The sequence below is a fragment of the Bison bison genome, unplaced genomic scaffold (genome assembly GCF_000754665.1).
Source record: "Bison bison bison isolate TAMUID 2011002044 unplaced genomic scaffold, Bison_UMD1.0 scf7180017864531, whole genome shotgun sequence".
Lineage (NCBI taxonomy): Eukaryota > Metazoa > Chordata > Mammalia > Artiodactyla > Bovidae > Bison > Bison bison.
The window spans coordinates 8,867,279-8,884,456 of NW_011495081.1; the positions used below are offsets into that span (position 1 = coordinate 8,867,279).

At 44.0% G+C, this 17,178-nt stretch overlaps 1 protein-coding gene across 1 annotated transcript in view; it reads left to right on the forward strand.

The window, feature by feature from the left end:
• The first annotated feature begins 2,023 nt into the window (after positions 1–2,023).
• Positions 2,024–17,178, forward strand: part of EHF (ets homologous factor) — a 43,969-nt gene continuing 28,814 nt past the window's right edge. Inside the window, exon 1 of the mRNA XM_010831842.1 lies at positions 2,024–2,243. The gene's annotated coding sequence lies outside the window, so the exon portion shown is untranslated. The remainder of the gene's footprint in view (positions 2,244–17,178) is intronic.

Genomic DNA, 17,178 nt, shown 5'->3' on the forward strand with positions numbered 1-17,178 from the left:
TTCTCCTTTCATCATTTCCATCCTCAAATGACTCTTTTCAGGAATGCCTTTAATGAAGTAGTCCTCTGATAGAAAATGAGCAGGGTAAGAGTGGATGAAGACATTGGAGATGTAACTGGAACTCTTCAACTAGAAATATTAATAAAAGAGCCTGCAATTAAAAGTGGCTGGGACTAGACCTGAGAATCACATCACTTTTGGAGTTGTTTTTGAAGTTAACCACTTCTTGATTACACACCCCCTACCTCCCACATATGCCCCTGGTTAATATCAGGCAAAACTGTAAAGAAGATCAAGTTTGCTTCCTGGCATTACACTGGTACTCATAACACCCCACCACCCCTTCCCACGAACACACACACACACGCACACCTGCACACACACATGTGCACACATACACACGGCACCCCCCTGAAGTGGGTGGGGCTGCTAGTTCAGATTGCTCATGATTCATCCTTTAAGCAAAACCCAGTCTGCTCCCTGAGGGCCTTGCTCTCAGATCTGGAGCTGATAGACTAATTAGGGCTAATGTGATAATGGGCAATAATGACATTTACTATGTGTATCAGATATTTGTGTTTTAACAAGGCCTTTGGAAAACACGCAGGTTGAAGGTAGGGAATGGTGGGAATGTTTAGTGAAAGCCAGGGAGATAGACGCGTTTTTCAGAGCCCCCTTAAACTGTACTTCCAAAACTTTCAAAATCTTCAGGACCTGCCTGAGTTCTGAGACCCTCCTGGACCTACCCTCCCACCAAGTCTTTGACACCTTCCAGAACCTCAGCAAACACGGTGCCCACACTAGGACAACCAGCAAAAAAAGACTGCTACCGTCCACTTACTAGTCCATCTCCTGTTGGGCAATGGCTTACTTTTTGTTCTATTCAGTCGTTGCCCATATACAGACTTTCCTTTTTTGTACAAGGAACTTCTTGGTTTTGATCACAAAATCTTTGTCTCTTTGCCAAAACCCAAATTCCCTTTCCCCTCCCATAGAGGGGAGGCCTGGTGAGTTAAAGAAATCCGCTTAGACACTTAGCTCATGCCAGGCCGGTGTCCAAGGAGACCCAAGAGAGAAAGTTCATAGTATTTTTCCTTGCCAGGAGCTGACACTCACCTAAATTGGAGGAGGGGCGTCTGTGAGCCAGTAAAGCAGGCCCTTGGCCAGGGGGGTGGGAATTGTGTGGATATTTGAAATCCATGGATCCTCCCTCAAATTCCGTCTTCTTGCCCAAAGTGTGTTGTTATATTTCTAGTTTCAGCATCTTGGTTTTTCTCTCTCAAGCTCCTATAGGGAGGGTTGATTTATAGTTAAAAAACAAAAGACCACGGAAGTGTCAAGAGGAAGAATCTGGCTAAGCAGACAACCAGATAGTCAGGCTTTTGCATTGTTGACAGCTGACTCTTCTACTTTGTCAACTCAGGGTAGACTCTCCCTCCCAGGACCCTTCCTTCAAATTTTCCAAAGCTCACTACTGGGACCAGGGCGATGGGCTTTTCAAAGTCCACTGAAATTACCAAGGGTCCATGTCAAGGAGGTAATCATGGTGCCTGGAGAAAGAATTTATGCTTCCAGCAACCTGGCCGGGAGCCCCATAAAAACTTGCTGTCTGTGTGGCAGGGAAAAGATCTTGATGATGAAGCAGAGTGGACTGAACACAAATTAGTATATGAAGACAGAGGTTTAAGAGAGCCCCTGAATCCCCTATACCACCATCTCCTCCAGATTTGAGCTTCTGCTCACATCGCATTTACATTCTCCCCTCCTGGTGGTGTCTTTGGGGAGCAAGCCTGGTGTTTTTCACCTGAAACACCCTTTAAGCTGAAAAGAACAGTCACCACCAAATCAATTCCTCATCCATTAACAGGTTGTCTCTCTGTTCTCGAGACACAGGCATAACCTGGTTAGACCTGTTTTGTTTGAACACTAACGTGTGAGTTGGCCAAATGCAAATGAGCAAATGTTTGTAATCCTTTATTTTATTTTTTTAAAGGGCCCGGCAGCCAATCAGAAGAGGGGGAAGTGACTTAGGGAATTCCCGGTTGGTGGCTTATTGCTTAACATCCTACAAAATGATTTAAAATTATTGTCATGTGCATTGATCTTCACTCTGATGAGGGCTCAGACGTGATAACACTCCCGGTTCCCTGTCCCCGTTCAAGCTGGCGTGAGTGCTTCTAGCAGTCTTCCCTCCATTCGCCACAGCTATTGGATTTTCCACCCAGAATCTTTAGGTAGATGAGGTAAGTCCTTACTTTTAAACCTTCTTTGGAGTTTGGAATTTAAATACCTGAGTGGAAAGAGAAACCTGCCTTGAATCAGACAGAGGTAAATAAGAGACTCCCGGAGGCAGCTGGCAGGAAGTGAACGTGCCTCAGCTCTGTTCACCTCCCTGGGTTGTCTTAGGATTTGATTTTGGAGGGCGGCAGGCTGATTTTGAGTGCTATCTGAACTCCCTGCATGGAGTCTGGGCTTCCAATCACTGAATTTAAAAGTCCCCTGGTTTCCCTCTCTTTTTGTGACAAAGCCATTTCCCTGGATTGAATTGTGAAATTCTGAAAGCTGGGACAGGTTCTTCTCAGTGACGAACTGGTTGGCTAAATTGCTGTTGGGGCTCAGAACACACATTCTCATTTTCTAGAGATGTCTTCTGTTGGTGATTTTCCTGACTCATTCCATTAGTTGTAGGCAAAGGCAGATTCATCTTCAGTATATTCTGGTGTTGGAAAATGGCTGGAAACAGGCAAAGGTGTATGCACTCAAATTAGAAAAAGTGTTCAGGCAGCGTGGGTAGGCAAGGGTATTGGGGAGTGTGGCACACCTCTGTCCTGAAAACAATAACAATTTTGGCAAAGAGTTTTGCCATATCATAAGGGGACAGACCAGCCCTTTGTTCCATGACGGGACACTGTGACCAGACAGGCAGACGTGAGTCAGCGGCACCAAATGTCTTCTAAGACAGGGGTTCTTTTGATTTTGTTTGGTCACAATGGAGAAGTATTGGCCTCCATGTGGATAGAACTGGAAACGGTGGGTAGACCATCTTTTTGTTGGTAATGGCGATGCCGAGTCAGAAAGTGACATTTTCACCATCTGTCTTTGGCAAGATTTAGCATATTGCTGGGATGGTGGGCGCATGATCTTGTTACGATGAAGCATAAGCTGCTGGGCCTAAGTTCACAGGTGTCTCGTGACACTGACCTTAACAACAGGGATAAAGGGAGTGAATGTTTGGACTGGAGAACTTTTCAATGGAATGTCTAGTTCAGGAGTTTATTCTGTAGGCATGATTGTGAGAATGTGTTTAGATAGAGCTTTTCATTGCATAAAAGTGTAGTTGGGGCTCATGAGTGGCCATGTGCTAATTCCACTGAAGTCAAGGGAAGAGTTGATTTCCAACAGGAGAGATGAAGTTGTGTTATTAGGAAGAATTTTAGGGGTAAGGGATACTACCAGGAAAGGCTCTTAAGAGATTTTAAGAATGATTTTATGTAGCCCTATAAAAGTGAATAATCTTTAATTCTAAAAAAAAGGAGAATGACTTTAATAGCTGCATTTGGATTTTGTAGAAGGCTGCATTTAATCTTCTTTTTGAGGACTTGAGTCCAAAGACTATGAAATAACTCATCAGATTCATTTTTTTATAACCTGAAATTGTGTAGGATTACATTATTTCTGCACCATCACTAATGGCTTATGTGGACAGACTTTAAAAAACAGTGGAACATGAAATGAAGGTCGTTTGAAAATGTGTGATCACATTTGAAAGAATAATAAATATAATGGAGATAATCCTCCATATTTCCAAACTATTTTATAGAGGCACTTTAGAAGAAAGAAACATTGAGGGAACAACTGTGCTTTCAGTTCTCGTGCGTTACTGTTCAAGATGGCGGCATTATTTGGAAACTTTTTAGGGTGATTGTGGGGAGTGTGATGCCTTAGATCCAGGCCTTGTACATATGAAAAATCTCAAATTCAATTATATTTTTTCTTTTGAGTTAAAAAGCATCTATTTGTTAAATTCAAACAATGCCTTTTGATTTTTTTTTTTTTTTGCTTTTTTAAAAAAAATATACTGTGAGTGCCCCCAGATGGAAATGCCTTGGGTCTTTCTGGACCTCTGAGAAGTCTTGTGTTCACACTCATGATTCCACATTTGTGCTCCCTTTAACTCACTAACTTTATGCAGATCCTCTTTCAGTACCTTTTTGATGATTTCAAAGGCCGAGACAAAATGGAAACTGAGAGGCTAAACTATTTACTCAACTGCATTCAGTTAGCTAACCAGAAACTAGAAGGGACTCAAATCAGGTCCTAGGCCAGAATGTGAGTGCTGTGGGTCAAAGTTCACTTCTAGGAAGTAGAATTTAGTGTTGTGGATTCTTGTAAGGTTTTATTTCTTCCTTATCCCCACCTACTCCCCACCCCTAAATTAAGGTTAGCCCTGAATTGTGTTCTTTAGACCATCTTGCTTTTTGAAAACTCAGTGTAGGAACCCTGTTTAATGTTCAAGCATTAAGCCCAGTCGCAGAGGTTTACACGAATCATTCAAAAGTGGTTCAGTCTTTGCCTCGCTTCCTCCAGTTAGAGTCCTCCCTAAGTGCTTTGGAACAGATGGGATTTTCAAAGACCTCTGGGAGATGGGTGGGGTGGATACTGAGAACGCCGTGGTAGAAACTGCTAACACAGTTGAGAAGCAATGCCACGGTTTGGAGGAATCAAATACAAAGTCGGAACGTGATTTTCGGTGATAACCTTTTTCTGCCGTTTCAGACCATTTCTCTTGTTAAGATCCCTCTCTGGTAGAATTGAAGTGACAATCATTTCTGTTGTGGGTGAGGCCCCAGTTGGGAGGCTTCAGCTCCATGCAGCTTTGGTGTTGGAGACCTGGCTTCTCACCCTGGTTGTGTTACCGGGTAACCGACCATGCTGAGCTCTTAGCCAGGGTGAGGCACGCTGGCAGTGCGCGGCGGGTGGTCGTCTGAAGACTGAGGACGGCAGCCCTGTCATGTTGGGGTTCTCTTAAATCTGTTGCACAATCACTGAAGCGACAGGGAAGATAATAAACTTTATTTAATATGCTCTTATCTAATTTTTCATAATAGGATTTTAAATCATATGATTTGTTTTGAGGAGCAGCAATTGTGCTCTTATTAGATATGTGTGACTATTATGTTTATTTAAATCAGACAGGGCTTTAGAGCCCCAGGCTATTAAGCTGTGCAGGAAATACGGTGCAGTGAGGGAGACTGGGTCATGTTCAGATGGAACGTGTATTCAAGCCAAGTGGCTTTGACGTCAGGAAGCTAAGATGTGCCAGAGTAGAAGTTTTCATGGATCCCTCAGAGTTATTTGATTAAAGAATTATTGGACTTCAGAAGGAAAAAAAAATGTCTTTACGAATTCTCCTTGAAGAATTCCAGACTCATGTTTTTGAGTGATGGGAGCACAATGTAGACAAGGCAGGGTGTAGGACAGTCCCGGACTGGCATTGAGGAGACCTGGTTTTTGTAGTCCCAGCAAAACTATGTGCCCATAGCAACACACACCACCTCTCTGGGCTTTTGATCCCTCATTTTGAAACCTGATCATCCTGAAGATACACTTCGGTCCTCAGAACCTGGTGACTGGGGAAAGCTAGCTACGTCTAGAGGTCAGCAGGTTTAACTTGAGGCTGTGAAAGCTGAGAATGGGATGAGAGATGCCCTCCTAAGGATGGGACAGGAAAGAAGACCAGTCGGAACTCAAGTCGGAACGGCTTCCTTGGGGTCTTCAGAATTTTGGCCCAGGGATATGCCTGGTGGAGGTACTGCAGACTGGATACCGGGCGACTTTCCTAGGGGTGCTTGAGTCAGTTCCCATGACAATATCCCGTCTTTATCAATTGTCTCATTTATCTGGAGTCAGTGTGAGTATAGAAGCAGATGCAGCTGACTGTTTTGTGACCACTGGAAGCCGCTGGTGTACCCGGGTAGGCACTCTAATGCCCTCTTCTGTAAAACCCCAAAGCAGCTGGCTGAAAGGTGGATATTCAGGCCCCCATGGAGGCCACTCAGACTGTGTGGTGCTGGTCAGCTCACTTGACTGATTGTCCATGAATTACTGGGTAGATTGGATGGGTGTGGGCTCACCTCCTACAGAGGAAGACCTGAGGGGTCATCAGAAGAGGAACATGGCTGGCCCAGCCACTGAGCAGCCCACCTGGAGAGTCCAGTCTTTACAGAGGCCCTCGGCCTAAGTCTGGAAAAATCAGAGCTTGTAATAGAGTCAAGCAGGATGGCCCATTTAAAGAGGCTCCCAGGGCTCTAATTGGCCTTGTTTTAAAAGAGATACCCTGTAAAATACTCCTTTGAAAATTGATTTCACTAGTACCTAACCACATTCTGTCTTTGGTCTGTTTTACGGGGCTGAGCCCCTTGTTCTGGTTCATTGGATTCATATGTCTTCTCTTCCAATTTTCCCCAACACCCTGGCCCTAAGAGTTTCCTTCCTGTCCTTTTTTAGCAGCATCTTTGTTATTATTAAGGGTATCTGTCTATTTTAAATATGACCAGCATTTTAAACATGCTTCATACATTCCAAACATGCCCCTGATGAAAACCAAGTCCCAAATCAAAAGGAGCCAACAGGCCTACTATAATATTTTGATTACTGGACTATTAGACTACCGCACGAACCCCACTATTATAATAACTACTTATTTTTACTTTTGTAGGTCCTTGTCCAGATGCACACTTTTTTTTTTTTTTTGATGTTGTGATTGTGGTGAGTTTAAAAGTTCCTATTTAGCCACGTACCCCTCACTCTGTATCATAGTCACCACACAAACGGCCTTGGGGGTTAGGGCTTTATGGGTGTGATTGTGGGGAATTTAGAAGTTCCTCTTCAGCCACATACCCCTCACTCTATGTCATAGACACCACATAAAGGGCCTCTGGGGCTAGACCTTTATTGGTCCCATTGTGGATTTGAGAAATTTCAGCTCACCTGCCATCCCTTTCTTGACCTCATGCAGACTTTTTCCCAAAGTCTATCAAGTATCTGTTGGAATATGAAAGAGGTCTTCTATTTCTAAATATGACAATAGGGCTTGGAGCATATGACTGTCTCAAAGAGTTTTTGGGGGGTCCCTTTGAGGAACCTTTAAAAAAATTCTCTCATAAAGACTAATGATATATTCTATTGGAGGAGGTAAGTGGGGCCTGAAAGGTGAAGATTATGTCAGCCTGTCTCCATGGGTATCTACTGACAAGACTTGTTTTCTTCGCAGCTGGACTTGAGATTTGGCCTCAATTCAGCCTCTGCCTCAATTATGTCCACTGAGAAAATCAGAGGACACCTAGCTTACCTTTCTAACGCCCTTGACCAGAGGCTGTGGCTTGAGGAACATGGCTGAAATGTAGACTTTGGCTGCTTCTGTCTCTCAAGAGGCAGGAGGCTATGGGTTTTTGTTGCCTGCAAGCAGTTGGAATGTGGTAGAAAGAACACGAGGTTAAAGTCAGAACACCTGGGTTCACATTCGACTCTGTCACTGAGCAGCTGAATGACACTGGATGAATTATCTAAGCTCCAGAATATAAGTTTCCTCATCTGGAAAATGGGGGTAATAACATCTGCACAGGCTGTTATAAGGATTAAATTAGACAAAGAATCTGAAAGCATCTGGACCCATGCTTGTGAGTAAACAATTAGTAATTGTGGAATGGAGTTGGAGGATCAGTCCTCAACCTGGGTGTTTTCAGTGAGTCTCTCTTGAGAAGGAGTGGCTGGATAATTCTGGGATTTTGTTTGTCAAAATGATCGACGTTGGCTCTGTGCTGTGACCTTGGGGAAGAAAGGCAGCGGGGTTTTCAGTGGGGAAGGTGGGCAGCAAGGAGGTAGGATGAGCTATGTGGAGGGGGGTCTCTTAGTGGAGCCTTGTATTAAGCTGGCTGCAAACCACCACCCACGGGAGCCTCAAGGAAGACTTGGGATAGGTACATAGCACGTTTTTTTTTATCCTGTCTTGATGTCTGGCATGTAGAGGCCTCCAGAAGAAACTGATCTCCTTCCCGGCAGTCCACATGACTAGTCACAACTTTATATATGTTGCCCACCCCTTAAATTCTTGAGAGTCTCCAGATACTTACTGGCCACGGCAGTTAAGGCATTAATTACTCTGGGTATTCTAGAGGCTTTGAAAAAAATTCCTACTTATTTTGGCAAGGCAGTATGGGATCTACCTCCTGTAAATTGTTCAAATGAGGCTTCTGGCCATGTAGAGGTGGTAGCTAGAGGCTCTTTGAATTAAACAAGCAGCCCTTGCTACAAAAACAGGAAAGGTTTCTAACCCGTGATCCAAGGATCTCTTAGTGTCCATGGGAGAAATCAGAGGCTTTGTGGACTTGGATGTGAAAACAAATAAAATTTTTACTTTCAGTAATTTAAAATTTAATATTCAATGTGAATTCGATTCAATTTCAGTACGAGTGTGGCATACTAAACTCCTCAGTAGCAATAGCTGTAACTGATTATCACGCAGAGAAATTACAGATATTTTTATATCACATTGCACTTGCTACAGATGTCTTAAAATATCAATATTCATCACTACTTTGATGTCATGGAAGTTGTTGAACCTGCACTAGCTATTCTTGCTTAATGTACTAAGAAAGAAGCTTAGTACATTAGTACACTATCACTAACTCAATGGGCATGAGTTTCGGCGAACTCCGGGAGACGGTGAAGGGCAGGGAAGCCTGGAGTGCGGCAGTCCATCAGGTTGCAAAGAGTCAGACACGACTGAGTGACTGAACAACAGCAGAGAAGCACATATATTTTTATGTTATCACACATTTATTTCTAAAAGTATTTTGAAAATTGTATTTCAATATAAACTTCCTTTCTAATCTTAGTATTTTACTTTGTCATTTCAAAAGTGTTATTTTGAGGAGTCCATAATCCTCAGTGGACTGCAAGATGGGTTCACAGTATAAAGAGAAGGCTAAGAGTCCCTAACTTATAGCACTCTCTCACACACGACTGATGAACAGCAGTAGCTAATAAATAGTTTCTATCAGAGTGGGGTGTGTTTTCTTCCCACCCATCGTTCTTGTCTATGGATAGCTTTGGAGTTGTCAAAGGACCCTGGCATCATGAAGATAATAACAATAATAATAATCATGCTAATAATAGCTAACCTTTGTTGAGTGCTGCCGTAAGCCAGGTGCTATTACAGGCATGTTCCATGTCATATTTTGCTTGGTTCTCCTAACTCCTTTAGGAGCTTTAGACAGCAAAGTGTCTCCCTGCCTTCCATGATGAAAGAGCAAGGGCATGGATAAAGGCAAGAGTTGGGACTGACCCCTGGGACAGGGCTGGGGTCAGCGAAATACAGCCACCTCGGTCATACAGGATCCAACACCTAGAAAGCACCTGTGCTTGGCTTAGCACTCTGTTTTTGCTGTCTTGAAGTTCTTAACACATTTGGGACAAGGGGCTCTGGATTTTCCTTTTGCACTGAGTCCTGCCAGTCACGTAGCTGGATATGATGAAATTATTCAAATGTGTGACAACTCCTGATGCTGGGACTCTGCAGGGAGAACCCCGGCTCCTCCTTATCATGCTCATCTAGCTGACCTTGGCTGTTTTGATTTGATCATTTTGAGTGTCAAAGATGTCCACTGAAGCAAGGGGAGGAATACCTGAATAATCAGCTGGAAGGGATTTGATCCCTGGGAAAACCTTTCTGATTAGAAGTCGCTTGCCTTGCTGAGGAGTATTTTCATGTGTTACTTTCCAGAGGGCTTACTTTACAGGTCAGGGAGCTAGAGGAAGCAGAATGAAGTGTGTTCTGGAAGGGAAAATGAGATCTGGTATGCCTAGAGTCTATAGGTCTTGCAGCAAGTCTCTAGAAAGGAATACGACTTTTTGTTTATGGTTGTTTAATGATTGTCTGTACAAAGAGAAAACCCTACTTCTTCTAAAGAGGAGATGCTCTAACAACATGAGAAAATTCATGTATTATTTGTTTCTTAAGTTGCAAAGATGATGCTGGAATGAGTCTAGTGAAGTCCTATCTGTTTTATGGCTATGTTTTTACAAACAGTTGCAGGGTCATGGGTATGATGGAGGTCGGGGAGAACTTTCCTAGACTTCTCAGAGGGATGGAATGCAGGCTCCCAGAGCCCTCCCCTCATTGGCGTGATGTCCATAACACAGTAGGTCTGACATCAGGACTCGTGTGTGATGGCTTAGTTGTCAGATGCTTTTCCAAAGGAGGCCTAATTTCCCCTTAATTTTTCAATTTCCTTGTGATTATTACTGCTCTTTTATCATGGCTAATAAGTCTGAGGTGACTTCAAGCAGCCAAACCCAATCGCTGAGTCAATCTGGGGCTTTCAACTGGAAGCCAGGCTGAAGTTTTGACAGATGGGTTTGGGTGGACATGAACGGGTGTTTCTGTAGCATCCACACAGATGCACACTAAAATAACTTTAACTAAGGGCACAAGGATGCTTAGTATGCTTCACGCTCACATTTGGGGAACAAAAAATTATACAGCTGTACTTAAAGGAGCTCAGTTTCAAAAATAAAAGTGTGCAATCCTAAAAGACAATCACCTTGTCTTTGGAAATACAAGAGTCCATTTCAAAGCTACGAAAAGTTATATGGCACTCCCTCCACACCCCAATGCATTTGTTATTATACATCCAACCATTTACTAGCTTTGTGTCTTTGAGTAAGTTACTCAAGTTCTCTGTGCCTCCTTTTCTGTAAAAATGGAGATAATATTAGTATCCATATCTGGAGTTTTTGCAAGGAGTGAATGAGACAATTCCTGTAAAGCCTAGCTCAATGCCTAGCACATCATAAACACTCAATAAATATAAACTGTCATCCTCGTCATAATTTTGACTGCTGTTTTGTAATTATATGATCTGGAGATCCCAAACTGGTGGCTGTTGATCTTTCCCTGACTGGGGCATTTCAGTCTTTCTCTGGGAAGAAACTTTAATCTCGACCTGGTCAAATCCATTGTCCCAGTCCATCCCAACCCTCCCTGGCTCCGATTCCAGCCTCTTAACCTCCCTCCACCCTTCCCGCATTCCTGCGTCCTGGGTCTTATTTATTTTTCAGTCAACTGAGGGTGTTGTTAAATCTTTTATTTTTCTGGCTGCCCAATTTGGTTCCGAGGCAGTCCACTCCCTGCCCTGCTCATGACAAGAATGCTTGGGAATGCTCAGCCAGCCGTATCCCTCCTCTGTCAGAACACCCTGTTCTTAACGCTCCTTGAGAAGAGGCGTTTCGGAGGCTTCCCCCACTGCTGTGACCTCCCCTCCCCATTAAGCCAATGGTGTGGTGATAATGAAAGCCCAGTGGCTGAGAGAAAGCTGCGGGGAGGTGGTAATCTTGGGGAACATCACGCATTGCCCGCATGTCCCAGGTTTTCTGCTCAAGGCTTAAAAAAGAGATATTAAGAGGCTTCGCCTGACAGTGTGTGTTGAAGTCTGGGTGATGATGCCACCGCTTAATTAGTGTTGTCATGATCTCCCTTTGAGTGATTTATTTAGCTCTTTGTAGCCCTTTCTGGCTTGAGCACATCATGTGATATTGACAAACTGTTGGGAAATGAGAGCGCGGTGATGCTTGAATTAACGCGGGCATCATACAGTGAACATCTTAGGTCCTTTCGACAGGACACCTGGGATCTCAAGTCACTTGGCAGGACATGAGTGAGTCTACACAGCTTGCCTTGGAGGTAGGTATGGCTAACCTCCTTTCCCCATTGGGAAAGCTACGGTCCAGGGACTGGGGGTTTTCAAATTATGCTCATCGCCCAGGGCTGGATGAAAGAAGCCTTTGGGAGAGCCACGCTGAGTTTCTGCTCAGGGAGGTAACCCAGAGACCACACCTACTCCCCGAACTTACTGACTTTCGGAAATCAACCATTTGGAAGAGTGTGGTTTGGGTTATGATCATACCCTGGCAGCCCCTTCTCTGGCCTTGTTAATCTGATTCAGGATCTTAACCTGGGCTGGCTGGAGGCTGGCCATGTCATTCTACAGATCTCAGATACCCCTCAGCGCCCTCGTAGAACCAGCCAATGGAAAAGTACAGTGTCTTCTGGCTCCTGGGCCCTGCCAGCTCTGGCTGGTCTCTTCGATACCACCTTTTCTTCTTAGGGAGTGGGAGGACAGCATTCAAACTGAAAGCGCAGGTTTTTCTTTGGTTTTTATAGGAAAAACAAATTGGCATGAATGCTCTGTCAAACCAGCTCAGGCTGTTTGGGCAGATGCCTTTCTTTGCTTTTTTCTGTTTATTTTCCAACAAATCAATGCTTAACTGCGTTGTTATTGGAGCAGAGCAACAGGTGCAAAAAAATAACTCTGCTGCCAACTCAAATGAAAAGGTAGGGCTTATACCCTCTGGGAGGTATTCAGAAGATAACAGAAGCCCCTGCCAGCAACTGAATTAACAGCTCTGTTTACGGTGGGTTTTATGTTAACCTGCCCCTAACCCTCTGACACATAAACACACTATTGTCTCAGGGAGAGACATGCAGCCATCCAGACAACCAGCTGCTTTATTCTGTCCTGCGTGGAGATTGGTTTTGGCTGAGGCTGCTTTGTGAAACTCATGGCTGCCAACTCCAGGTCTTGGTGAGGGTTTCCCATGAAGGCAAGGGCTTGGGGTTGTTGGAGAAAGGAGGACCAGTCCTGGTTTTCCTTTTTTAATTAATTAATTAATTAATTAATTTTTGATTGGATGATAATTGATTTACAATGTTGTATTGGTTTCTGCTGTACAAAGAAGTGAACCAGTTGTATGTAGACATATATTCCCACCCTCTTGAGCCTCCCTCCCAATCCCCCGTCCCTCCCATCTAGGTCATCACAAGGCATCAAAGCTGTTTATTTTACACACAGTAGTATATGCGTATGTCAACGCTACTCTCTCAATTTGTTCTATCTTCTCCTTCCTCCACTGTGTCCACAAGTCTCTTCTCTACATCTGCATCTCTATTCTTGCCCTAACCCTGTTTTTTAAGGGAGTTGAAGTTCTTTCCAAGCTTGGTCATTTCCAAATGCCAAAGCAGGTCACCTGGCTCTCCCTGCTCTTGTTCTACTGTAACCCCAGCAGGAGATGGCCAATGAGACCAGATGACCTTGGAAAAAGCTATTACATCATTTTCAGAAGTGGTGACCTTACTGGACAGTCCAGCTGAGCAGGGCAGCTTCTGTGTTTTGTTCACTGTTATGCCCCCAGCACCTAGCACAGTGCCAACGTTTAGTAGCTCATCAATGAATATCTATTAATTGGAAGGGATCAATATACTAGCAGGGCAAACATTTCTTGATGATTGTTTCTCTCCATTGAAGGCTAAGATACCAGGTTTCTTTGGTATGAGGTCTAAAAGCCAGGGTGGTTAAGTAATCTTTGGAAGAGCTGTGGTGGGGGTGGGATGGAATAAGGGGTGACTCAGCCAGCTATGAAATCCCCTCGATGAAAACAATCATTACAAAAGTCCTCCACAATGCTGTGTTCTGAGGACTTTGTTTGGCCTTCACAGACTCATACTTGTTAAGTTGCGGAGCACTGTTGCATTGAACATGGTGGTACCGGATGTTAGGAACTGCTTTACTTCAAGTTAGGCAATAAGACAGGGAGAGAATCTCCGCAGATGAACTGAAGCTTGAGTTCTTCGGATTGAAATGTATTGCCTCTGACTTTACGAGGACTTCCTGGTGTTTATGGATGTTTATTTTAGGGCCAATATCTGCTGGAGTTCGTTATCTTGTTTTGGGAACTTGAAAAAACTCAAGTAGATGAGTCTTTAACCAGAAGCTCTTAATGGCAAGGGTGCTTAAGGATTGGTGAAGGTGGGGTCTTAAAAGCATAGATTCTGATTCACAGGTCTGGGTGGGACCTCAGGAAACTCCTAGTTTAACTTCTTCTTCGGTGCTGATGATACAAGTGGCCCATAGACCAATCATGTGGCCTCTTCAGCCAAGTAGGAAAATAAGCATTGTAAACGTAATCTCCCAGTTCCCATACCTACGCCTTTCCAAAGCCCTATGGAGACCTCGGTTGTAAAAGTAGGCTGCGTTTTTTTTTTGTTTGTTTGTTTGTTTTTGCTTTTATTTTTTGCTATGTGTTGCTTATGGCTACTTTGTTTTAGAAGAGAGATCAAGGATTGGTCAGGAGAGAAATACTGAGGTTCAGGGTGGTAGGGTATACGGTGAATTTTTTACTACATTGCTGAACAGAGGTCCAGAATGACTGTCCTGGACGCAGCATGGTTCCTCCTTCAGCTGCTGATAGAGAGGGAAAGGGGAGGCCCTTCCTGCTGCCATTGTAGGAAAACTATGCCACACTCATGTCAAGTAAGAGCAAGAATAAAAACTCTCAGGGCTTCTCTCAGAGGTCAGGGTAGACTTTCTTCTGACCCTGACTCCATTACAAGTTTTCTTTTCATTTCAATCCTACATGAGTGCAACAGAGATTTTGATTTAAAGATCCACGGTGTCAATAGATTTATAGGGGTCAGTGGATAGTCTTTGGAGGGCCTTTTGCACAAAATATGTGCAAAGCTTGGTGTGAGTGTGAAGTCTGGGGAGGAGAGAACCATAGTTTCTCTTGAGGTCTGAAAAGACTCCGTGACATCCATGTTTCAAAGCTTGCTCTATTTTTAGTTTGTCATAGCTGAACACGATTGATAAAGGCCTCTGAGGTCATGTAAGGGAATCTTGTTTTTTGATCAATTTTGGTTCCTGTCTCCTGTCAGTGTCTGTTTCTTGTCTGAACTGTCACTGAGACTGATAAAAATCAGCATAAGATGTGTATTTTCAACTGGCTTATAGTTAGTAAAGTGTATCTGTAATGAATCAACTCTCGGGCTCCCACTATGGCATCATTGCTCATGTAGACACTTGAAAGCCCAGGAATAATGCTTCTGATGTTGCCCCTGGGAACATGAAATGTCTGTCTTGAAACACATTATGAGGGCATGAAATTACCTGTGATGTAATCCTGAGAGGATCAAATACATTCCCCAAGCTTGATTCATATTTTGATTCATTTGGAAAACATGAATTATCATCTTTGTTACATTCAGTTAGATTTCACACATACTTGAATTTTCTTTTCTCCTCACTGGGAGTAGTTCTCTTGAAATGACAGTCATATTGAAACAGGAAGTCAGTAAGCTATTGCAACATCCTTCGGGCAAATGCTGTGAATTCACCTGCTGGTAACTTTGATTAAAGATCAAGAATGGTCTGGATAGTGCTGTCATTGCAAAAGTGATTATTTAAAATGCCTAATTGCTCCTTGGGCTTGAGGAGTAAAAATACCCACATGAGACAGTATTCTGAGGCAGTTTGGGGATGATGTGGTTGAATGAATCAAGGATCTGGTAAGAAGGCAGATTGTGGCTTTGACTCTCAGTCCCGTAGGGCTGGGAGCAGGGAATGTAAGCGAAGCCCTGCTTATGATCTGCTCTGTGGCCCTGGTGGCTTCCAGTGTATCTTCACCCACCCAACAGAAGAAAACACTACTTTTTGAACTAATTCAGTTCTAATCCAGATGAAGCACAAAGCACTGTGGATTGGTTTATTTCTAAAATATAAACTAAAAATCGTTTTATTGAATCATACAAGGAATATTCATATGTGTATGCAAATATATTCATGTATTTGCATGTATAGATTAATATATTTGCATGAATATATAAATACTCCTTTTATGATGCCTGGGTTTGATCCCTCGATCGGGGAGGATACCCTGGAGGAGGGCACAGCAACCCACTCCAGTATACTTGCCTGGAGGATCCTAGGGACAGAGGAGCCTGGCGGGCTACACTCCATAGGATCACAAAGAGTTGGACACAACTGAAGCAACTTAGCACACATAAATCTATTTTAATGGCTAAAAGAGTATATCATAGATAAAACTGGCCCTAAATATTCCTACCTGAATATACTGTAGGTATGGAAAAATGATAACGGACTTCTCCCCTTTATTCTAAAAAGAATTCTTAAATATATTGAGAAGAGAGATGACTTCAGGTTGCTCTGGCAAAAAAGAAACACGTTTCAATCAGGGTCCCTGCATGATTGAATGGACACAGAGAGCTTTGAAATCCAGGAGAAACTGGTAAAGGTGTGAGGCCCCAGGTGGCACAGGGAGAATGCTGTGACGATGTATAGGATGGGGCTGGGGCTGAGGATGAGCTGAGGGCATCTTCCTCTGTGGCAAAGCACCCCATCTCAGCAGAAAGTGCCCAGGGTTTGTTGCTAGACACTCAGAGTTTGAATTCTCTGCTAGTTTCAGTTCTTTCAAAACTGTGTGAGCTTGAACAAGTGACACAACCTCTTGGAGCCGCAGATGAACCATCTGCTAAATGACATAATGCCTTACAGAGCAGTTGTGAGTATTGACTGAGATAATGGATTTAAAACTATGAGAAAAGAGGCAGCACATTTTAAACGTTCAATAAGCCCTAGCTACTATAGTATATAGCTACTATTAGTAGTAGCAGTACAGCACTTGGTCTTAGGTCTCAGTAGCCCCACCACAGAGCAAAAGGCACACCTTGCTCCAGATGAGCGAGCCCAAGCTGGGCTGTGTCTGTCTCTGCTGGCAGGTCCTCTGTGTGTGTTTAAGAGAGACCAGTGGAGCAGGGCTTGGCCTTGTTAGGAGTCCTGAGGCTGGGCAGAGCCTCCTGGGCTCTGGAAGGCCTGGCTCTGGTCCTTTGCCAAAGTTCCAAGGGCACCTCCTTCTGCTCACTTTTCTGTCCTTAACACGTCAAATCCCAGACCCCTTTCTTCTAGTAATTGATCAATTCGTGTGCTAAGGGACCCTGTAGGATAGAGATCCGCAGGCTGTCTTCCGCCAGGAGCTCCCATCTTAGACGGGCTGCTCGTCTGTGCACCCGCAAACCAGCCATGGTGTGTGGGAGCAAAATGCTGGGGCACTAACCCAGGGTCTACAGAGGTGTGCCCTCCCACTGATGCTGGCAGCCTCAGGCAGCGTGTGTCTGGTGGCATGAAGGGGAGGAGGAAGTGGGTGGAGGGGCAGAGCACAGCTTCTGTGAGCAGAGGCTCAGAGATGCTGTCCATCGCTCAGCCTAATGGCGTGTCACCCAGCAGAGCAGGATGGGGCTGGGGCGCCCGAGTCCAGCCCTAGGCTAGA